This window comes from Chamaea fasciata, unplaced genomic scaffold (assembly GCF_029207755.1).
Source record: "Chamaea fasciata isolate MVZ Bird 193981 ecotype frontalis unplaced genomic scaffold, bChaFas1.0.hap1 SCAF_3, whole genome shotgun sequence".
Taxonomy (NCBI): Eukaryota; Metazoa; Chordata; class Aves; order Passeriformes; family Sylviidae; genus Chamaea; species Chamaea fasciata.
In genome coordinates, this window is record NW_027094088.1 from 82,073,574 (window position 1) to 82,097,855 (window position 24,282).

General features: G+C 38.6%; 2 long non-coding RNA genes across 2 annotated transcripts in view; both read right to left on the bottom strand.

Annotated features, from left to right (window-relative positions):
• Positions 1 to 15,195, bottom strand: part of LOC136287182 (uncharacterized) — a 28,709-nt gene extending 13,514 nt beyond the window's left edge. The window contains exons 1-4 of the long non-coding RNA XR_010720092.1: positions 15,005 to 15,195; positions 13,967 to 14,174; positions 10,846 to 11,005; positions 2,816 to 2,941 (exon numbers count right to left, since the gene is read on the bottom strand). This is a non-coding gene — a long non-coding RNA (uncharacterized lncRNA). The remainder of the gene's footprint in view (positions 1 to 2,815; positions 2,942 to 10,845; positions 11,006 to 13,966; positions 14,175 to 15,004) is intronic.
• A 1,029-nt stretch (positions 15,196 to 16,224) lies between these two features.
• On the bottom strand, positions 16,225 to 19,030 carry LOC136287809 (uncharacterized). The gene is made up of 3 exons (XR_010720353.1): positions 18,649 to 19,030; positions 17,943 to 18,075; positions 16,225 to 16,910 (listed from the first exon to the last, which is right to left on the bottom strand). It is a non-coding gene; the product is annotated as an uncharacterized lncRNA (long non-coding RNA).
• Positions 19,031 to 24,282: the final 5,252 nt, after the last annotated feature.

The window sequence follows — 24,282 nt, forward strand, 5'->3', positions numbered from 1 at the left end:
CATGCACATATACTGGTACACACGTGTACACACAAGAATATAATCTACCAAATACAGCAGGCTGTTCTCTTTTCTTTTTTTTTTGCCTCAGCCATTAATGAGTAGTGTCTCCAGCAGTAAAAAATATGCTAAAAAAAAAAAAGGAACAAATGTACAGAGTTCAAAGTAATAAAATTCATCTCATGGAGAAAGACTGGATAATTTCAAATGGCTTAGTCTGGAGTGAAAGAACTATCAAAACATAACCAAAATAGTGATCAGCTCCCCATGCCTTTGAATGGAGATGATATGAAGCAGCTGAAACTGAAATATTATGAGGAAAATCTCATAGGATGGATAATAAATCATAGGATTAGGCTTGGAGGGGTTATGAAATAGACAATTCTGAAAGTTTTTAAGAATAATAGGTTAGAAAAACACCAATCAAGAATAATAAAAGCATGAGAAAACCTGGGAAAGGAGAAGGACAAGGTGACATCCAAAGGTATCATGTCACCTAGTTTTGCTTTAATGACTGAGGAAACCAAATATTAATGAGACATCTCTCATATTCAAATTGTTTCAGACTATTAAATATTAAAATTTTGGAATTTATTATGGTGTTACACCTCAGTGTTTACTACATCGAAGTAACAGAATAAGGTAATAGCAAATAGAGACCTAACTCTGGTTTCACCTGTTCAGACAGAGAGAAAAGACAAGAATCTGGTATCTAAGACTCAGACTTTAAAAGATCTATCCATTTCATGAGTATAGAAGTATAGTATAGGAGCTAGTATAGGACCTAGTATTTGGGCTCATTTTCTCCTATCTGACCTGTACTACCTTCCTACGTAAAGCACAGCTGTGCATCCGAGGTCAGCTCCACACCTCAGGATATGCTATCAGCTGGTAGAGTTAATCTAATCTGAGAACATACAGCTGTAGTTCCTGCTTCAACCAAAAATTGTTTAGGCATAGAAGGAGTTGAATGTCTAGTCCACAGAGGAGCTGGATAAAGAGGGAAGGGTCTAGAACTTCTCTCTCTGTCATGAGTGACAGCTCTTGGTAAAATAGACTCCTGGGCAAAAGGGAGCCCCCTTAAGACACCTTCTGTTTCCCCATGTGTCTCCCTTTGTGGTGTCTTAGGGTAGACAGAAAACACCAGCCAAAGCTAAACACATGGCTTGGAGAAGTCTCTAGTTTCCATAACCCTTTAAGGGTGGGCATAAGCTGGATGCCGACACCAGCTGAACAGTGGTGCTTGGGAGTGTTCTGAGACAGACCTGGGGTAATTATGTTCTCACCTGAGATTTCAGGCACATTCAGAATCTAAAAGAACAGCTTAGTAGCAGTACTGACAACTCAGATTTTACATTTAGTATTTTATTTCATTAAATACTCAACTTCTCAAGCCTTTGGTTGATTTTTTCCAGCTTCGGTTGTACCATGATGTATTTTATTCTCCTTTGAGTAGCTATCCTGCAGGGATATTTTAAAATCACTAATACAGTGCAGGTTATGAGAAATACCATAAATAACAGATGATACATAAAAAGGAATATTTCCTACTCTGCAAAGTTTTATGTATATTAGTTGACCTTTAAGTACAACCAAATTTTTTAGCTAAACAAGCTTCTTTTATTGTTAAATTAGAAGAAAAAATACTCTAAAAAGAATGTTATAAATTCTCAGAAGAGTTCAATGGATAAAAAAATGTCAAGATAGTTATGTATTCTGATATAGAAAAAAAATTCAAGGTTATATTTTTTTCACAGGTGACCCCTTTCCACTTCAGCAAAGACATGATTTGTTTTTGCTTCGTATACAGAATTTCCATATTTTGCAGTGTCTTTTTACTGTGTATTCTGTGGTGCTTGTTTCAGTGTCTGAGGGTTTCACAAACTGTAGTCAGGCTTGTTAGCAATCTCTGGCATGAGCACAACCTAACAAAGACCAGAAACAAGGCACAAACAAATTTTAAAAAAACAATATATCCTCTAGCTGTGGGTATTATTGCAATAATAATAATAATTACACAATTAATTATGTTTTTATTAATAATTTATTAATAAAAATGGTGGGTGGGCTCATTTTAAAATATATTTTTTGGAAACTTCAATAAATAAAATCTCCTTTGTTCAAAATAAGTCACCTGACCTCAGCTGTTTCAAGGAGTACCAAAACTTCTGCAAATGAGACTGCAATCATTTAAGACCATAAAATTGTTAAAGGGGTTATGTTATTTACTCCTGGTACTCTTGGGAACTGTGTTTACATGAACAGACAGTAAATACTCTGGAACAAAACCCCTTTTGATACCATGGGAAAATATTACTTCCCTCTATTCAGCCTTTGTGAAGACACACCTGGAGTACTGTAACCTGGCTTGGGCCCTGCAGAGCATGAGAGAGACCAGTGAAAGGCTACTAAATTATCAGGGACTGGGGAGCATGATATGTTAAAAGAGGCTGAGGTGACTGCAATTGATAAGTCTGGAGAAGAGAAGGCTAAAGGGAAGGTATATCCAATCACTATCTTCATTCAGGAAGAGTCTGTCTTGCATTACCAAGAGTGTCCCCAGCAGGTCACAGGTCCCCCTTCCCGCTGTGCTATGCAGGAACCCAGTAGCTGTAAACTGATGAGTCTAATCAAAATGTCAGGTAAAGAGGAAACTTGTTCCAAATTAAGCAAAGAAACCAAATCCAGAGTCTTTTTGCAAGGGTTTTCCTCTCTGTCTGCATTGTCTGTGGCCTTTGCATGCTCTTGCATGCAAGGATGAAGTCACTAATCACAGGTTACTACAAGGAGGACTGGCACAACCTGTGGTACTTACATTTCTTCCCCAGGCAAATTCCAGAAGGCAGACTAGTGAATGAGGTGGATCTTAGTCCTGACACCATGTATACCTGTTCGATGTATACAAATGGTGATCACGCTTTGTGTCGGCTTCCTGTCACGCCTAAAGCAATAAAAGAGAAAAGATAAAGAAAAAGCCCTTAATCTCCTGCAAACAAGGATATGGCATGTGCAGTCACATTTCTGAAGATAGTAATTCCTTAGCCCAAGTCACAAGAATTGGCAGTGAAAATCTTCTGAATGCATAAAGCCCTTCTGAATTTCAAACTTTCAGTCTCACTGAGCGCTGAGGCATGCTTTTAATCCCAGTGAGGGATTTTTAAAAAAACAAATAATTTCCCTATAATTATGGAAAAACTAGTGTTCAGTCCTTGGAAACTTGGAAAACCCTTAGAATCCTACATGCACTGGTATAGAAACCTCTAAATTGCATGTGCAGAAAGTTTTGATACTACCTGTGTTTTCTGCCTATGAACAAATCCAAATGTTGTGACCTATTTTTTCTGTCCAAAAATTTCTTTCATTGTTGCACAAAGGAACTTAAGCCAGTTCTGTCATTGAGAGAACATGAATTTTGTGTCATGTCTTCCAAAATTCCTGCTCCATCCACCATCCTAAATGATCCTATTGTATCCAGAGGTATCTTTCCTCTTAGAGCCTTGTGCTGTATAATTGTGTAGTAAATCCTTTGCAGGATATTTGTAGCAGTGCCTCAGGCAAAATTCCTGGAGTATTGAAATGACTTCACCTGGATTGCTAAATAGAGCAGTCTCTCAATGACAATAGTGCAGCAGTTGATACGGATTAATGAGCTCCAGGTTTATTTACCCTCCCCAGAGTGTTGTTTTGGGTTGTTTATAGACAGCATTAGCGGTGTTCGATCCAATTCTGAAAGACAGTTCTCACAATCCATGGACTAGAAAACAACAGAGGTTTTTCAAACCCTCATGGTCACATAAATCAAATAAATACTGCAGTGAGTGGGATCTAGGACTGTACACATCATTTTTTTTCATAGGACCTAAAAACTGATGCTTCAGCACTCTGAAATTTCTATCCAAGCAAGAGTATTTATGATGAAGAAAGGGTAAAGCCTTTGCAAAATTGATACCTCCTAAAAGTACAAGGTACAATCCCATCAGGGACTGAAAAATGAAACCTACAATGTAGACTTTGAGCCACTAGTGAGTATAGTGTTATATATTCTCCATCGACTGCGCAGAGCTAGAATCCTAAATCTAGCATAGCCTAGGGTTTCCAAGGACCATTATACTCAAGCCACAGAGAGGTGATCAAAAATATAGTTACAACACTTCATTGAAATAGTCTTTGCTTGATTCTTGTCAGATGGAAGTCAATATTCCTTGTCTTATTTCTCCCCTTGTGCATTGTTCCTCTCAGGATGGCTCATACTGCAATGACAATATTCAGCTGTTGCTATTTTGGGTTTTAGGAATTTGCAAGGCAGGTGATAGGTGTCCAGGTAAAATTTACACAGAGAGCTAGAATCAATGGAAAACACAGAAATATCTAGAGATAGCCTGTGTAAGTGGATATCTACATTATTTTGTCTCTAACCTGCTATTCCGAATTGAAAATATTGTGAAAATAAACTAACATATTGCTTAAAAATCAATGAACAAATCAGCAATTACAGTGCCTAGTAATGTGTCTCAAATAAAGGCTAACAAAACATTTTCCATAGAAAAATAATGTCAGGAGAAAAAAACCTTTAATATTTAAGCAGATTGTGCAGTGTTTGAACAATACAGTTAACAATGTGGTCATTAAACTTATATTCAGAAAAAAGAACAAAGAAAAATTCACCGTGCATTGTTTCAAGCCATTTAATTTCTCTTTGACAATATGGAATCTGGTTCATGAAGTAAACACTTCAGTAAATTTTATAAATGGCAGGTATATATGTATAGGTTGCAAAAATATCAGTTCAAAGGGAATTCATGGAAAGGGATCATATCACAGGATTATAAAATAAAACTTACATTTGAAAGATATGTCTTAGTCACAGCTAGATATGTCACAGCTACAGAGAAGTAACAATATGATAATATTATTTCTGATAATTTTAATCTGACAGATTTCTTCTTCTAAATAATAACCATGGGATTTTTTCTTATTCTTTGATGACATGAACTCTCAGACTTAATTCTGGTAGGGAATTTTTTCCCACTGGCTCCTTCCTGCTTTTTCTTTCTTACAACTTTGTGGAGAGAACTTCTGACTCCTCCCTGAAAAAATGACCAGCATAGGACTGAAGGGTCATATTGCTCAGGAAAACAGAGTTTTTTAGAAAACCATGCCAATATACACCAGATTCTCCTGCATTTCCCAGCATTTCTGGGTATATACCTCAAATCCTCTTCTACACATTTAATTTCCCTCTTATTACACAAGTACAGGTAACCCACACGTCCCAGCCTCAAACTGCCTCCTAATTCCTGTAAATAGGCCTTACAGAATAAACTGTTTTCTTTTTTATTTTTTTTTAAATATAGATTTTCCCTTAAGCTTTTGATGTGTCTGTACTAAGGGAAGCCAGAGTGAGGGGCTTACAGTTTCTCCTCTACACAGCTTTAACAGAGAAAAAACCATGCGGCTCTAGAGAAAGGGAACTGAGGCCTGAGTGAGAAATTACTTAGGGAAACACAAGAGGTGGATTCAGATCCATTTAGGTCTATCAGAACATCTATGTCTCTGTCTCTACAACCACTGTCCAGGACAAGATAGTTTTACACATTTGCAGTAATACCAGAAAAGCAGGTGCAAGTAGATGCAGATAACTAGAGTTTGGTTTTGGTTTTGCTGGTTTATTTGTTGTTGTTCTTGTAAGGAGAAGGGAGTGCAAATGGCACATAAACCACAAAAATGACAAAAGGGAAAAAAAGGAAGAAGATGAGGTGGATTTTGACCTGAAAAACCCCTTTCTTTCATTTTGGGTGTATTTGCAATAAACAGCAAGCAAATGGAGACACAAAAAACTGTCTGTAGTGCCCTTTTTTTTCCCCCAACACACAGGCATGGTTCCTAGGGCTAAGGTACATACCCCATCCAGAAGGCAGAGACTGCACTTCTGCTGATTCAGACAGACTGCACTGAAACCTGTGGGCAATTCCCAGCTCTGTGTTCGAGGAGGTGGAATCTGTCTCTCTCTTTTTCATTATTTTTTTCATTCAGTCACAGTTTCATTTAGTAAAACTACAGGTGTTGACACCTCCTCCCAGTCCTTAACACTCTGCAGGTAGCACTGCTCTCTCTGTACCAAGCCACATGCATTTCCAAACATGAAAAGGATCTGGAAAGGATCACATAAAAGGAAAGGTGTGGTGGTTAATGACCCTTGAGACCCTGCTTTGGGTGTGGGGATTGATATTCACAGGCTAGGATAATCTGGACCTCCATATCCTTGACCTTTTTCATAAGTGAGAATATGACTTTTCATATAGGGAAAAGCTTTAAAAGGAAAATCAGAATGCTCAAACAATTTTCATCTGTGATATCAGCTTAAAGTGTTTGCTAAATTCAGGGTACATTTGAAAACGATTTTAATGTTTGCAAAATTATGGAATGGGAACAAAATACCCACCAAAACATATTATGTCACAAGGCTCAACCTTCTCTTCAGCATTGTGAGACTCACAGGCTGTCAGAGCTGTTGGGGAGCATAATGGGCTAAAATCTAAAAAGCTGTTCTAGAAGCTGATAAATTCTCACATGGGACTTAAGGATGGCTGTGCCTCCCAAAAAAAAAGAGGCACCGGAGAAAAAAAAGATGTCAGAGACATATTTCTGGGAGTAAAGAGTCTGGGACAAGGTCTTCAGGAGCAGAAAAAGGAAACCCACTCATTTAAACAAGGGGTTTTATATTGAACAGCTGAAGGGCCTATGCATCTAAACAGCTACTACTATGCATTTAATTTCATCAAGGAAACAGGCATTTGTTAATTTATACTCCTTGTTCAGAAGGAAAATAGTTATTTACTCTCATTATAAAATAAGAATATGTATCTAACTCACACAGTTTTCTGAGGTGGTCTAGATATTTTAAGGAACTTGAAGACAGTTTTCTCTTGTCCAGAAGTATCTGTAAGTGCATTAAAGCGCTGTAAAAATTATTTTAACAAAAAAATGAAGTGGATGTTTTTAATTGCATGAAGTGGAATACCATTGTTCCGTACCTGTTCATAGGAAACAATTATCTTAGACTGACTGGTGTGAAATAAAAAAGCTTTTCACTTCACTTTCACTCATATAAGCACTGCTGAGATGTTCACATACACAATAGTTTGTCTTTATAGGAGGCCTCAATTATCCACTATCTATGGTTCATATATATTATTTTTCTTCCTGAAACTCTGACAATGATAACCACCTGGAAAGCTGAAAATAAATTTCAAATACAAGATGATTTGTTTATAAAGAGGCAGACATTTTTAAAATTTTTTGCCTCTAGTCAAGTAACTGCAATTTTGAATGCAATTATTTTTTCCCTGAGATCATACTTGCAGATATGAGTTACATGGAGTGTCTTTTAAAAGCCTTGCTTTGAATATGGATGAGTGAAAACCATTTTCAACATGTATCTGAAGGTCATTTAATTTTTTTCAGAATTAACCCATAACTCCTGGGAAATGACATTGCATTCTAAATTAATATCAAACATCCTGGAGTGCTATCAAGAGAAGATTCAGGTCTGTATGGTATCCCAGGCTGTATGGTATTACATTTCAGAAGCCATTTTCTGTCATAGCACAGAAACATGGCAGGAAGAAATATTATCAGAGTAGCTATAATTATGTAAATGTGTATGGGAATGGCACCAGTTAAAACTAAAACACTCCATCTGAGTATTTCTTTTGCTAACAAGATTTTACTATTGCTGAGCTAGTGAGTCTGCTTGGTTTAACTCATGGACCCTTAAAAGTCCGGGTTGATTTTTCTTCTTGTATTAGCATTGTATTTACAAAAAGTCCCTAATGAGCCATGCTGCAGCTTGTGGTCTTTGAGTTCTGTTAGGATAGCTAAACATGCGTAGCAATTATGCACTGCAGTGCATATTTTCTGGCTGAAAACAAAAAATTGTAGTGAAAACGACATTATTCCCTGTTTCAAAATTAACAATGGCAAAAGGAAACAGCTTGAAAAACCACATTCATCTGCTTGGGGCAAAAATAATAGCGAAAAATATCAAACCAAAGATGTTTTGCAGAATCACTGTAAGATGTAACAGAAGGATGATGTGAAGGAACTAGTTAATTGAACCCAGATATTTTCTGCTATCTCTCCCTATATATATTCACTGAAGCTTAATGTTTTTCCTGAGGTATTCTTAATTTCAAATTGCTAACAACTTGAATTGTTTTGCAAAGGCAGATACTGAATGATAGACTCTGAATTATTAGGAATTGCAAAGACAGGTAAGATTGGATCAGTGCCTTCATTTCACTTCATAAAACCTCACTTCATAGTAGCAGTGAGGACTAGGGTCATTGAAGAGCTTTGCTAAGTACTTTAGAGAGCTGTAACAGAATTATTGAGATTGCCAGGAACAGAGACTGTGTGGGTAGGTCTGGCTGCAGGAGCACCCAAAGGAACAGAAGGGCCATAAGATTGGTGCATCTAGTGGTGCCCAGATGACCAGGTCACAGATATCCCAGTGCAGCTACTTGCAATTTCTCAGGACAATTAGAAAGCCAGCAACAGCCTACACCCAAACTAAAATACACAAACAGTAATGGCTCTCGTCAAAATGGGAAGATAAAGAACAGAGTAAAGTCCTTGGCTGCCCAAAGAAATGGTGAGGAAAATCCGTGGACTCACAAAGGTGGCATTGGATGAGATAGGATGGAGAGGCAAAATCCATCATCAGCTCCTAAAGGGCACAAAGAAAGTCAAAGGTAAGCCACCCTCCCCAACCCAGGCAGCATGGCAAGGTCTCAGATTTGGTGTTCACCTAGAGACACCTGTCCTGGTGCTTATGAGAAGCACAGCAGGAAAACGTGAGTGAAGTAAAATTTCTTTTAAAATAAAATGATGTTTTCATCCCATAAGCATTCATATGTAGCTTGTAGCAACAGCGTAGCAGCATTATTTTCTACATAGCATAAACAAAGTGATCCTCCAGATCCCCAGAGCAGCAAGATGAACTCCCTCATGTAAACAACAGCAATGAACACTGTCACTGAAATTGCTCAAGTTTACAGAGGGAAAAGACAGGTAAAGATTATCAAATGGCTACCTGAGGAATTATCTCCCCAAGGACAACACACAGCTTTCAAAATGCCATTCTCTCCTAGGAAAAAAAGGTGCATAATCAGTGTCCAGCTATGCATAGTCCAGTTAATGTTATGGATTTGGCTGGGAGAACAGCTGATGAAGAGTGCTCATCTCCATCACCTGTAGGACTTAAGGTGCCTGGACCACCCCTGCACTGCATGTGAGCTGAAGAACTGCCTGCACCCTTGTCGCATTTTGCCTTGCTCTTGCTTCACACTTAACAACTTTGTGTACACTAATTAACTTAGTTTTGGGTGCTAAAGAAATAACTACTTCTGATTAGAGCATTTATTTGATGGATACATCATAGCATTCAGCCTGATTTATCAGAAAGGAATTTCTTGTGCTATTTGTCTATGGAGTGCTTCACAAAACTTTATACCAGTAAGTAAAAATAGTCTTTAATTTGGGGCAGGATTGAGACTTAAGACAAGCACGGAGGTACCTAGTGCAGTAACAGCAAAAGAAAGATTTTTTTTTTCCAGGCAGCCTTGAACCTACCACAATTTCAAGGCTGTTGTGCTTGAAAATGGTTTCTGCTCCCTGCTGCTGGTGGTGTGCCTGCAGCACTTTGTGGCAGCAGCAAGCAGTGAAACCATCAGTGACATTGGAACATGAGGTGGAACCACGTTCTTGCAGCATTTCCCCTGCCACCCCCATGGCCCCTTCCCTCCAGCCAAGCACTCCATCCACCTCCTTCCTCCACCTGAGTGGCTGCTGCCTGCTGGGGGAGCTGGGCTGGTACACAGCATGCTCTGAGACAATTTATGGGCAAACTTGTTGTTAATGGGCTTAGTGTGAAGGCCCCATTCCTTTTCAATCAAAACATTAGATTCCTTCAGGAGGTTTGCACTTAACGTGGTAGGGAGTTCAGTTGCTCTGCAGTTAATAAATGTATCCTACTAGTCACTGTTGTACTGAAGAAATATACCTTGGTTGTTTTACATTTCAAGGCACATGGTTTGCTTAAACTCACCAGCACTTATTTCCTCAAGCCTGTTCTATATTCATTACAAGCTTATGTTTCCCCTATTTCTGTGCATTATAAGGATGCTTGCCATGAAATATATTTCCTTGGATTCCGGTATCTTCAAAAAACCTCAGGTATTTTCACAGAAATCATTTTATTTTCTTCCAAGTGAAGTTTATTAAAATATCCATTGCTACAGGCTGTAGTATGTGGAGTGGAGCCATAACTCATACTTAACAACCTTTTTCCAGCCTTGCTACTGATAGCTGAATAAATTTAAACTCTCCTATTGACTGTGCTGATTTTTGGATGTGGCATTTCCCTTACAAACTGGGGTCATTTTTTTTCAATGGCCATCAGTGTTCTTACAGACAGGTGATTAAAGATCATTTCTGGCCTCTCACAACCATGGAATTCTCAGTGCCTGTTAAGCAGCAGCAACTGTGCTTCTGAAATACACACTATTTTTCTATTAAATTCCCCAGCACTTTATCTCAATTACTTCCATTTTGTCTATTCTATTTTCCCATTGCTTACCAACACAGCAAACAATGACCTGAGGTACCTGGAGACTGCCATAAGTGCTGCCGTACAAGGTTAATTAATCTGTAACTCTGGACATCACCACCAAGGCACACTTGTTGCCTCTTCTGCAGTGAAAGAGCTGTGAACCAAGCACTGCATGTGTGTCTCATTGGGATAATACTCAGTTGATTTCCTGCTTTCCAAAGCCCATGACTTACCAGTTTAGGTTGTGTGACCTCTATCCTCCACGCCCTGCATGGCACCAAAACACCACATGGATGTCACTCCATGTCCAATTGACTTCTTGGTGCAGAATCCTTTTGTGTCAGCTTTGTGCTCTGCATTTCACTCCTTTGGCTGTGCTTCAGTCTGTGCAGTCTGTAACAGAGAAGGATGAGATTACCATTACAGATATAAGTAATATTATATTAAAGATTCTAATCTCTTAGGAGAAGAGCATAAAAAAGTACCAAAACTAGATAAATTTCAACTGAATTTCTCTGTATATTTTGGAGCAGAAAAGGTAGCTCCCAGAATAAGTGGTTTCTCCATCTCTAGATGCCTCCAAATCAGGATGGGATGCCTCCTGAAAGACCGTTTTAAATGGGGCTAAAACTGTGTGGATCAGCATGAGGCAAAATGCATGGATTGTTCTGACTTCTGCAGTAAGGAAGCTAAACCAGACTAACAGTTGTTTCTTTCTCTAAAATCTTGAACCTATGTTCGTTTTCTACACTAGCAATCTTTTTCAAAGTTCTGATTATTATGAGCCCTCCAACCTGCACATCTCTTGGCAAAAAAAAAAAAAATGTTTTGGTTAGGAGAAATAGTAGGGACAACAGTCAAGAAAAACAATTGCCAGTGTCTTACATGACTGCGGATTGTGAGAACCTGGCAAGAGGAAACTGAAGAACCTCCATAACTGAAAAGGCTGAAAAATGCTTTTCCCTTGCTATATTTGAAAATATGTATCAATATGATTTTGACGATCATTATTAAATTGAGATCATTAAAATCAGTAAGAAATAGAAGGGAAATGAAGGACAGAGTTTAAGCACTGCAAATAGTGGTTTTGCTTTGTTTCCCTTTTCCATTATTTGTATTGACTACAATATTAATGTGAGACAGCAGTAGATAGGACACTTCTTGAAGACTGCTCAGAGGAACTTTTCAGTTTTGCTTCCAAGGACAGAAAATTGCAACAAATGAAATATGACTTGGATGAGAGTTTGGATGGAAATAAACATATCTTGTATTCCCAGTACCTATGTGACTAGGTAATATAAGATACAGAGAAAGAAGATCCATAATGCAAGAAAATAAACAACAGAAGCCAAAGGAAGAAAAGAAATTGAAACCCCTCAAAATCTGATATTGTTCCATGACTGCATCAGTCTATTTAGCTTTGCAAATTACAATTTTGATCTGATTGTTAATTTTGCTGAACAATTTGCAAGGTGTGTCATCTTTTTTCTGTGCATGTAGGAACTGCCAATGAATCAAGACACTGTGTCAAGGCAAATCACTGATTTGTATTAGGTATTTCACTTGCTTTAGTCCAAATAACTTTAGCATATACTGACATCCAATATTCAAATATGCAATATAAATTTAATTTGCAGTCTCTTGCATTTCTAATGCATGGGGAATTTTTAACAGAGTGCAACCATTTTAAATATTTATAAAAACTCACAGGACTGCAAAGTTATTGGATATTATAATTTGCTTCATACATAAACATGACAGTAAAAATATACAAGAAAAGTAAGAGAGTTCTACCTCATGGCTTTATTATTAAAGGTTATTTGAAAGAAGTTTCAATATTAAACAAAAAAGTTTATCAGAAAGGCACCTGAAAGTTCACAGAAGGCAGGATGCACAAGCAATAAAGGAGGAGAAGTGAGCTCTGGGAATCCTCTTCAGAGAGGAGTGATTTGGAACATGAAGTTGCACCTCAAGGTCTGCTCATTCCCTAAAGTGTGGCAAATAAAGTGAATGTGGCTTTTTTCATGCCCTTGCTGTGTTTCAGCCCAGCCAACAGCCAAGCCCCACATAACCACTGATTCACTCACTCCCCTACCAATAAGACTAGGAAGAAAATCAAAAGGGCAAAAGCAAAAAATCTCATGGGTTGAGATAAAGACAGTTTAATAGGGAAAGCATAAGCCACGCAGACAAGCAAAGCAAAGCAAAGCAATGAATTAATTTCCCACTTTCCATGGGTGGGCAGCCATCCCCAGGAGAGCAGGGCTCTATCACCTGTGACAGTTACTTGGGAAGACAAATCCCATCACTCCGAATGTCCCCTCATTTCTGCCTTTCCCCCCCCACTTTATATATGGAGCATGATGTCACATGGTCTGGAATATCCCTTTGGCCAGTTTGGGTCACCTGTCCTGGCTGTGTCCCCTCCCAACTTCACAAGTACCCCCAGTCTCCTCTCCAGCGTGGCAGTAAGAAAAGCAGAAAAGGCCTTGGCTCTGTGTAAGCCCTGCCCAGCAATTACAAAAACATCTCTATATCATCAACTCTGTGTTCAGCACAAATTCAGCCACTGTGAAGAAAATGAACTCTACCTCAGCCAAAGCCAGCACAGCCCAACAAACCAAACCACACCAGACTGTTCACCTGGCACTGTGCACTGTCCCAGACAGAGGGAGTCAGAATGGATGACCATGGCTACCCTCCTTGGCTCCAACTAACTTCTCTTTGAGCTTTGCCATGTAGCATTAAAGAATTCAGCCCTTCAGGCTGATCTAGTATATACTGCATAATTTTAAATCAGCTGAGCTATATGCAGTTTCTAGTTGTAATCACAGCCCAGCAGTGGGTATAATGCCATTGGGTTTTTTCCTGACTTGAGTTATTTATATCCAGAAAGCAGTTCTCACTTCCTCTAAATCTTTTGGAAGAACTAAATGGCAATCACCCCCGGCTCCCTTCTTTAAGAGAATAGAGATAGATAGGGGCACTAAGTGGTGAAAAGACATCTTCATGCAGCCTAACAGAAAAGGAAGAGGAACAGGGTATGTTTCATTCCTTTTTCAGCATCTAAGGATCAGGCTAACAAGTAAGAGACTCATGGAACGCAGCCAAGTTCTTATAAGTTGCCTGGTTCTTATGCTAAGTCTAATGCTTTGTCATTTCAGAAGATAGCGAAAAATAACAAATAATAATAATAAAAAAAATAATTAAGGGCTCACAATTTTACACTTAGAAATGGTAACACAAAAATGACTGCACTGATTCAAAACTATGGTGCATGTAACCAACAGTATCCAACAGTAACCCCCAATTTAACTAAATAAGACTAGAACAGGAATATAACCGTTTACATACCTGATCTTTACATACTCGGGTACTATAAGGTAATTTAGCAAAATGAGTGGCTAATGATTCAGTTCTTCATACCACCTCAAAGTACAATGCTGGTAATGTGCAAATCCACTGAAGCCACAGTCAAAAATCTCCAAATCACAGAAATGGATTGAAACAAGCATAAGAAGTAGGCTGTTAACCAGGGGTAAAATGCAAATCAGTGCTCCCCCTAAAAAAATCCAACAAGTCAACAAACAGAAAAGGTCATAATATATCCAGAGGTTACCTGAAATTTCTTAAGAGCAGAATTCCCATCATTATCATAATGCTAGAACATGAGTTCCCTAGTGTTCTAGCTAAAATGAACAACAAGAAAACAAGAAAAAAAGAGAAGTGTTAAGAAGTTATTTTCTCCTCCATTAGACAATTATCAATTGTTTTGTTCAGCTGTTAAATTACCTGACACAGTGAAACACGACATAAAAATACACAAGCTTTGTTGTGTTACCTAGGAATGAGTCTCTGAAGGACAAGGAAAGGGGGGGCATTTTTTCTAGCAGACCTTGTTGTAGTTCAATTACAATTGGAAATGCTGTTTTATGTTACTTGTGGGCTAAGAAGAAAAATAGTAAAACATAAGGTTGTGTTTACTACTACTCCATTAGTGAGCTGCAGTGTCAGTTACACACTGCCTGACTGGGCCCAGGGCAACAGGAAAATATTGAACCATTTTGTTCAGAACCAGGAGATGAATGATACAGGATGGGGCCAGATGTCTGCACAAGGTAGGGATGAAACATTCAAAATCATTCCAGGGAAGCCCTAGATCCAGAGTTTCCATCTCAGCCAAGAGAGCCTTGGGGAATTTGTTAAGCCTTTGATAATTTTAAATACAATGCCTAGGAAAACAAAGGCAAGCCTATATCTCATTTTGGCCTGGCAGTTGGCAATTGACCCAGCAATTCATAAAAAGTCAGTTAAATAAACTGGAATGCTGCTAAACACTCCAGTCTAACAGCTTTAGAGGTTTTAACTGCAAGTGAAAAAACAAACAGTTACCTGAGCAGTGGAGTTCGGCTGGCAGACATAGAAGGAAAACTTATGACCTGGCATCACGTTCAAAGGAGGACATAGATAACAAAGTGTCTTCCTTCATCTCCTTTACCACAATATCATTGATCTCTTCCAAAAATACAGAGCAATATGAATCTTTTACAATATCATCACTGCGGCTTCTTGCTCAGTGGTAATTCAACTTGAAGTTTGTGAAGAAAAGCCAATATATGAACTGAAGCAGTCCTGTACTTTGCCATTTTTATGAGTCTTCAGAAACAGACCTTCTCAACTTCAGCAATGGGAAGTATCACTCAGATACCAAATTTATCACACAACAAATATAAATGATACAGTAGGACAAAATGCAGTACTCTAAAAGTGCATCAATATAGTCCTCAGCAATAGAAAATTCTTCTGTAATGAACAAAATAAAGAGAAAAATTAACTATATCTGGTAAGCAGGGGGCAGAGACTGTACCACCCCACATTCCACCTCAGCAAGAAAATGATAGATTATACTTGCCATGATATGATTTAAGATTCGTGCAAGGAATTCAGAAATACTTCCACAGACTTATACAAGTTCAGAAATGTTTCTTAGACTAATCTCTTTTTTGTCACAATCCTCTCACATTCAGTACACAAATATGTAAAGTTTAGTGAAAAAATACATTGTAAGGAAGTAAGAAATGCAAGTATACATTGCAGAATATATTACTAATTTTACAGACCACAGTCTTGTAAGAGTTATAATATATAAGAGAAAGACACTTCACTGACTACAAAATCAAGAACCTAAAACCATAAAGCCTTCAGCTCAAAGAATTTTGTTTGCATTTATAATAGTTTCTCCTTCATTTGCTCCATCTGTCTTTGGGACAGGAATTTTGGCTTGTCCATATGGAGTATAACCGTACTGAGATACTTCCGAAAAAATAATTGTGAAAAATCAAGTTTGATATAATAAAATAAATACCTTGAATTTACAAAGTTCACTCTAGTTAAATGAAAACTGCCTACCACATTGTCTCTGCAGGTGCTGCAAGACCTATTTCTGGCACATTACAGCAGCTCAGCCCAATTAAAACAAATGCAGGGAGCACAGCAGCCCTCCGGTGACCTCGCTGAGCACCCCAGGGTTTTCCTGCCAAGGAAAGCCTCATTGCAAGGGCCATGTGGTTTGGCAGTGAACACACTGGAGCTGCTGATGGGAGCAGGAAGAAGCCAACAGCGCATTTGTCTCAGGAAAGCAGCGTCTTTTCTGGGTCACGAGAACTCGGGACGCAATGGTGAGGAGTCCCAGCTTTGGTCACTAGTGGGTGAGCAGCACCTTCACCACTGCAGATCCACCAAGCCAAGGGGAACATGACTTTTAAACAGCTTGGTGCCTTTACAGTTTGTACAGTGTTTGGGTACCTTTAATGCTGCAAGACCTGGTCAGAGATTTCTTGCAATCGGAGCAGATCCATTTGGCTCCAAAGTGACTGAGGCTGCTTCCTCTACACATTGATCCATTCCCTTTTTAAAACATGATGACTTGGGAGATGTGCAAGCTCCTATTTGCAGTGTTTTCCATACTTCCTACAGCAGAATGGATTATTTTCAGTTCCTTTTTGCATTTTTAATTCTTGCCTGTCTCTGTTTTTTCCCTCTGAAGGTTTGTAGGCATATGTTACTACAGAAGGGCAAGTCAGTTGCTGAATTTTTAGGAAGAGTGAAGTCACCCACGAGGCACTACTGATGAAGTTTATGATTTTTCATTTATTTCCCTTACTGGTCATTCAAAGCTTCCTTTGGTAACAGGTGCTTGGCTGAGGCCTGATAGTCTCCTGGGCTTCTGGGGTACTGTGTGACACTGCCATTGACAGAGGTGTTCTTCAGTGCTTCCTTGAGGGGTTTCTTTCCCATCCTTTAATGCAAATCAACACAGTCCAATTTTAAGGAGATCAAGTGATTAACATCAGATGAGAATCTGCCATCCTCCATTTTAACTTCCTGGAAAACAACTCGTAATTCAAGGCTTTCCTGCCTAGCAGTCAGCAGTAAGTCATATAAGCACTTCAATTAAATGCAAGCTCACGATCAAAATTTAAAAGACCACCAAAAAACCCAACTGTGAGAACAGATTTCAGAAAGATAATCCTTATGCTGAAGTGCATAATGCTACTGAAATATGTATTCAAAGACCATTCCTGCATAAGTACAATAGCTGCTCAAATTCCCAAGGAAGAAAATGATTTGTATAAGATTTTGTTATCCAGTGGCAGCAACATTTATTTTTGCATTTTTCTCTTAAACAGCATATACTGGATATCACTGTCATTAAAAACATACATTTTTTAAATCCCTTAAGCCACTGTTTCTACTTACACCCTTTGAGGATGTGCTAGCTGGTAACATGGGAACTTTCATCATAAATCAATTAGGAAGTGAAAGAGAACTACTGCACATGTTAATTTACTGTTTTCATTAGACGGAGCTGAACAGTATTAACACTGATGAGCCTAATGAAATGAATATTATATCTCAGTGGATACTCTGACTCAAAGACAGAAAACTACCTGCAGAAATTTTCCACACTGAATTCTGAGTGGAAAACCAGCTCATACGGCTCATAAAAACACACACACAAATCCACCAAAAATTGCATTAAAAATAAAACCAAACTTCTTAACAGAATGTGTTTGGGAGAGATAAAATTTATTTTCTGGACAGAATGAAAGTACTGTTTTTCTGGTAAATGTTTCATTACCTGCTTTGTATCACTTGTCCCAGAGCCTTGCTGTTACAGGACTTGGAATGTGTCTGTTCCCAGTGCCCCCCAGCTGTCAGGCTGTGATTATGCAGCCATCCGTGGGAACACTAAATAATGTCACAAGACATGAAAACTGTATTAACTTCCCGGTGAGGGGAAACAGGAGGGACACTTCTCTTCACTTACCATCACTTTTTCTTCCAGTTTGCATGAATTAAACAGTGATGTCTGCAAAAGGACTTGGGAGCTTCAGCTGCTGTTTAAGTGGGACTTGCACACTGCTGATTCAGCCCATGGGCTCATGAAAGCCAAAGGATATCTGTGTTTTCGGAATAATACAACAATTATGGAATCTCTTCAACATTTATTACTTTCTCAAAATCCAAATTATTGATTTTTTTTTTCTTTTTTCACTGTAGAAGGCAGAGCAATATCAGCCAGAAATACATGTTTATAAGGTAAATATTATTTGTCTCTTTCTGAGCAGGTGGAATCACAAGAAAAATGGGTGAGATAGAGGGAAAGATTGTTAAAAGAGGTAGAAAAGGTAAGAAAAAACCTCCTCACTGCCTAAGAATTGTGAAGCAAGAGGAAGGAGAAAGGAGGTGAAAAACAGAAATGTTGGAGAGTGTCTCCAACCAGATTTGGAGAAACACATCATTCTTAACTCCACACAGTGAATTCCAAGCAGTCATGATAAAATGCAAATCCCTTGCCCTAAAGGCAAAGGTAAAGCAGATCAGTTCAGGAAAAAGAGTAAGAATTCCACCATTTACTTGCAACTAAATCTTGCCTATCAGCCACCTTCAGCAGATGCATTACTCAGACTGTTTCTGACCTATCTGAGGCATGGGCTAGAAGCTGTCAGGGTCGCCTGTCTGTGGTGGGTTACCTTTGGCTGGATGCCAGGTGTCCACCAAGCTGGTCTTTTAGACTTCTTCTCAGCAGGACAGGGAGAAAATAAGAGGAAAAAACCTCATGTGTCAAGATAAAGACAGTTTACTAATGCAAAAGCAAAGGCTGTGCACAGAATCAAAGAAAAATGAAAATATTTTTTCTCTACTTCCCATCAGCAGATGATGTCCAACTACTTCCCAGAAGGTAGGCTTTTAGCAAGTGCTCTGGAAGACAAATGTCAAAATAACAAATTTCCCCTTCTCCTCCTCCTCCTTTAGTTTCTATTGTTGAACACATTTCATATGGTACAGAACATCCCTTTGTTTAGTTTGGGTCAGCTGTCCTGGCTATGTCCTCTATCAAGATCTTGCTCATCCTGAGCCTACTGGTCAGGGGAGAAAGTTAGGGAGACAGCCTTGGTGCAGTGGTAGCCAAACCACTGGTGTGTATCAGCACCTTTCTAGATACCCATACAGCCCACAGCACTGTGAAGGCTGCAATAGGGAAAATTAACTCCAGTTGAGCCAGAATCAGTACATTGTCATCACCAGGAGACCTGCAGAGGAGTCCCTATGAGAGGGAGAAGCTCAGCTGCTTAACTACTGCAAATTAGTTCCACTTCATTATCTTTAGAAAGCTCTGACAAATGTATATCAGCTGAAGATCTGGATTATTCTGTCTTGTTCTGCTTCAAGCAAACACACTCCTTTCATCTCTATTTTAATGCAAAGCACCTAATAAAACCTTCATTTTGACACAAGTGGGATGCATGAGTGAGAAAGAAAGCTGATAAGCTTCTCAACAGTTGGCAACAAGATCCTCAACTAATGAGTAAAAAATCTGAATCACTGTCTTACTCTTCTGATGACGAATATTTCTAGTAATTGATGTCAGTAACATACGTCTTGGAGAGGGACTGGTTTGGGTAGGAGATGTAATTCTGTTGGAAGGAATTACAGACTATAAACTCATCTTCAAAGAGCCATACAAAGAGATCCAGGCATTTCTGTCAAAGCTTTCACCTGGACTGATATGAGCTACACAGCTACAACAGTTTAATACTGTGCTATTTATTCATTGCTGCATTCCCACAATATCAATCTACCCTCTTCTGGATCCACATGCCTCTTCCTGAGAAGTGAAATGCCTTGCCAAGAACTAAGATAAGAGGAAGAGCTTGTGCAATATGGTCCCAAGTGGGGCCTCTGTGACTCCCTGGCAACCACCAGGACGCTTCATACTGGCAATACAACAAATCAAGATGAGTTCTCCGGATATCCAATAAGAATAGTTATGAGGTAAGGGGTGTTCCCAAGACAGTTAATTTCCCTGTGAGCCATATATGACACGCCAACATCCCATCCACATTCAGGGTTTCATTCTAGGGCTCAAGGCCAGGTTATCAGACACTGAGATCATGACCCAGGTGCCATGGGTAAGCCACCAAGTGCTCCTTTACATACTCAGGTTCCTTAAAAGCTTCCAAACTTGGGCTCCAAATCCTCTTTTCTGCTCTTGGGAGAGCTCCTTTCCTCTTCTCTTTGGCAAAGACAATCTGCCACACTGACAGACTCAATGGACACATGTCCATTCTGGGCACAAGTAATGGCCTGCTGAGCCGAGAGAGCCACCATGTTAATTGCCATGGCATAGGCATGGGGAAAAAAGGCAAGATCTAAGAAGCTGGCTTCACCCTTCTCAATTTCAACAAACGTTGTCCAATGTGTTGTTCAATCTAAAAAATACTTGAAATACTTACTATTAGGAGCCACTTTAGCTTCACATTTTCTTCTGTATTCCCAAAGTGGCATAAGCAAATGCTCAGATGGTTCAGGTGGTCCTAAAAACCTGCTGCAACCCCTCTTGTGCCCTAATTCCTAGCACGATATTTGGCAAAACATGGGAGGCAACCAGCTCTTTCCCCATTGCAGAAAGCCAGGTGGTGACTGCTGAAGCAGCATCGATGCTGACGGAAGAGTGAGTAAGGCTTCAGATAAATAAAATCTATGTTAGGATTTCAAGCATCCCACACCATAGAAGGATCCAGGAATCCTGCTAAAATGACACCATCCAGTTGATATTTTTGAACTCCATTTCCTTATCACTTTTTTAAAGGCCAATTTCTTTGTTAACATGTAAAAGAGTATTTGAAAAGGTCTCCCATCTATGTCCTATATGATAAAACAGCTAGTGGTTTGCATGACTGATTTAGAGATTGCTTCCATCTGCAGTATTCTAAATACCATGTCTCATTTCAGAAGAGAAAAGTGGCATAAATATGTGACTAAGTGACATAAAAAATTTGACACCTCAGGAATAGCATTTTCTGCATGATCTCAAACTCAATAGAAATGAAGCATATATTTTTCATGCTAAAAGATACTAATCTGAACATTCTGCAGAAATGGGGTCCATTGACATTTACCTGAGGAAAAATAATACACAAATTCTATGTGTGGACAAAATAAATGCATATTCCCTTCAAACATTGCCAGTGATCTAAAATTAGAATGGAATTTAATTTAATTAGAATTGGAAACAGAAATTGGTTCCAGTTAAACCAAAATATTTTTTATGAACCCAATGTGTGCAATAGGAATTTTCTTTCCAAGAAAGTAGATTAGTAGAAAAGATCCAGGAGAAATTTTACAGCAAAACTTTGTAAACAGAAGAAAACAGTATTTGCTGTCTCACAGCCAAAGGGAGTCCTATGAGAAAGAGGATTATCCTCTAATTTGTTAGAATCCAAAATTCTCTGTTTTGACCCCTCAAATTGATGGCAGTATGTTATTAAGAATAAACTTTTATTTGTTGAAGAAAGTACCACAACAACAATGAAACCTAAGAAGAAATAACAGTTGAGTGTATCCAAAATGCATATATATTTGATTTTGTTGTTCACAAGCATCATATGGGAAAGCCTGATCCACAAAAAATGAAAGAACAAGAGAAAAAGTGTTTTTTTCCCTGTATTTCATTAACATCTGAATTTCATGAGGAGATGGGTCAAACTGAATGGCAAGTTAAATTTTACAACAGCAGCACAAAAGAACCACAAATAAAGCTAAAATTGTGAATATATTGTATCATCTCCTGTGCTTTGGTTTTGTTCAGAAAAGCCTGGAGAAGTAGTGCTGGACAGGTTCTCAAATGCGCATCTGCATGCCTTACAATTGCTCTGGAGAGGTGCTTTTCCAGCCTGTTCAGAAACATTTCCTCCCTTTCCTGGAAATGCTGCTGAAAACCTGACTGAGGATTACAATAGGGGTCTCGGCATTACTAACCAGAATGAAAGGATTGCTCTGTGTGCTTGTTGTACTTGTAGTTTATACATCCCAGAATGGTACCTCCCTTTTTTTCAGACCCACATGCAGCCCAAAATACATGATATTGTCAGGATATTCCCCGGAGAATGGATCTGTAGAAGAGAATAGTCCAGCTGATGATGCTGTACACCTCTGGATGTGGGTTGCCCTCTAGGCTGCCAGGGCACATTGTTGTTTTGTGCAGAGATTGCTGCCAACCAGCACCCCCACATTCCCTCCTGCAGGGCTGCTCTCCAGCCACTTCTCTACCTATTCACACTTGTGTCCAGAGTTACTTCATCCCAGGCGCAGAATCCAATATTTGGACTTGTTAATTATCATGCCATTAATGATTGCCCAAGGCTCCAACCTATCTAGACTGGAGACTGGAGTCCTATGCTCTCCATTCCCTGTTAGTTCAACAAACTATATCTGGTTATGTGTAGCATGTTCCAGTTATTCCTACCAAATGTGCAGATTTTTCCAGATTATTTCTCTGTTTTCTTTTTTTCTACCTTGCAGCATAACTATAGTTCTTCTGGGGTTTTTTTTGTTTTTTCTTTTTTTTTTTTTTTTTTCCTTAGTATAAGCACCCTATCCATTCCTTCACTGAGACCACAGGTGAAAGCAAACTAGAAGGCAAAATCCTACAGAGCTGCGTAAATATATCTTCCCCTTTTGTCAAGAAAGTGCTGAAAAGTATTTCTCGAGCTCAATTTTGCTTGAGGGTTAGGGTTCTTCCATCTAAACTATGATCCTGTAGCTGACTTGTGAATACAATGTTAAACATTGTGAAAAGCCTTACTAAGAACCAGGTATAAAATATTCACACGCCCATTCTACCCACAAATGCCATTATTCCACTGTAAAAAGAGTTACTTGGATCTGCAAAGAACAAGTTACATGCTACAAGTCAGACAAGAAGTTGATTCAACTCCTCTCATAATTTTCCAGTTACTTATGAATGTGTTGCTGAATCATCTGTTCCAGAGTTTTTCTGGGTATAAAAGTTATGCTGAGTGCTATGTAGCTCCCTTGCTTCTCCTCACCCTTGTTTCTTGTAAAAGAAAAGGGGGAAAGCAAAAATGATGAGATCAATTTATGACGCTTCATCCATTGCCTTTGTGAATCCCCAGAGCTGGTTGCTGCTGGCTCCCACATCTTTTTAGCAAGTGCTTTTTCTGGTAAAGAATGGAGTTCATAAGGTCTTGAAGAGTTACAAGCATCTTATCTGTCTAAGTATCTTATTTACCTCTGAGACAGAGGGTTTATTGCTGGTATTAACTTTGCTAATCTCTCTTGCTGCCTCTTCTACTAATGATTGAAAGGCAACACTGCCTACCTTGCTTAATGGTTAATTAAAAACCCCCAAACCTTCTGCAATACTTCTTATTCTTTATAAAATATAATGATGGCAAATGTTTCCTGAAATTCAATTAGAAATTCAGTTTACAAAAATTCAATACCATTCATAATTGCAAATAGTTCAGGCATGCAACAGAATGAATTATTGTCTATTGTATTTCCTTTAAATCCTGGTTAACCTCTTGCTGCTTCTAAATTGGAATAAAAGCAGAGAGATGTAGAATGAGAGCACCCTCCAAATATCAATATAAATTGACTGAAATACGTTGCTGAGGAGGATGCAACTCACATGTTAAAAAAATCACTTCAGTTATGATACAGAACTTGAAAGTGGGGAAATAATTCGATAACAGTAATGAAATTTCATCTTCTTAAAATGTTATTAGATGTTATGTAAATCATTGTTAATTATATTCAGCGCTGAAAATACTGCTGTGAAGATACTGTTTCAGCGGCAATAAGCACAAGAAAGACAAAATGATGGTTTGTCTTGCTGTGCTTGTACTGGAAAAGGGGAACTTTGACACCTTTTGATGAGTAGAAAGATATTAAATCTGAAGGGAAAAGTCAGCCCTAGATAAAACAAGTTTTTGATCTGGCAACTTCTAAAAGGCAATTTGCACTTGATCTGACTCACATATTAAAAATATACAGTAGACAATTAATTCAAAGAGTAGTGGCTTTTCAAAGTCTTATTTTTGAAAGAACTAACATTTCCGGAATTAAATTAAAATGCACTTTTAGAAATACGCAAGTTGAAAGTGCTGTTATCTTTAATATTGGAGGCCATGCTACCCTCCTTCTGTAATTTTTGCAAAAATCCTTGTTTGATGGACTGGAGGAAAAGTTTAACTCAATTGCTGGGGCATTATTTTAGCCTTTATTCATAAAGGCATTTGAGACTGTGCTCAATTCTCATTGAAGTCAGTGAGGGTTAAGTGTTTTGGTCCAAGGCACTT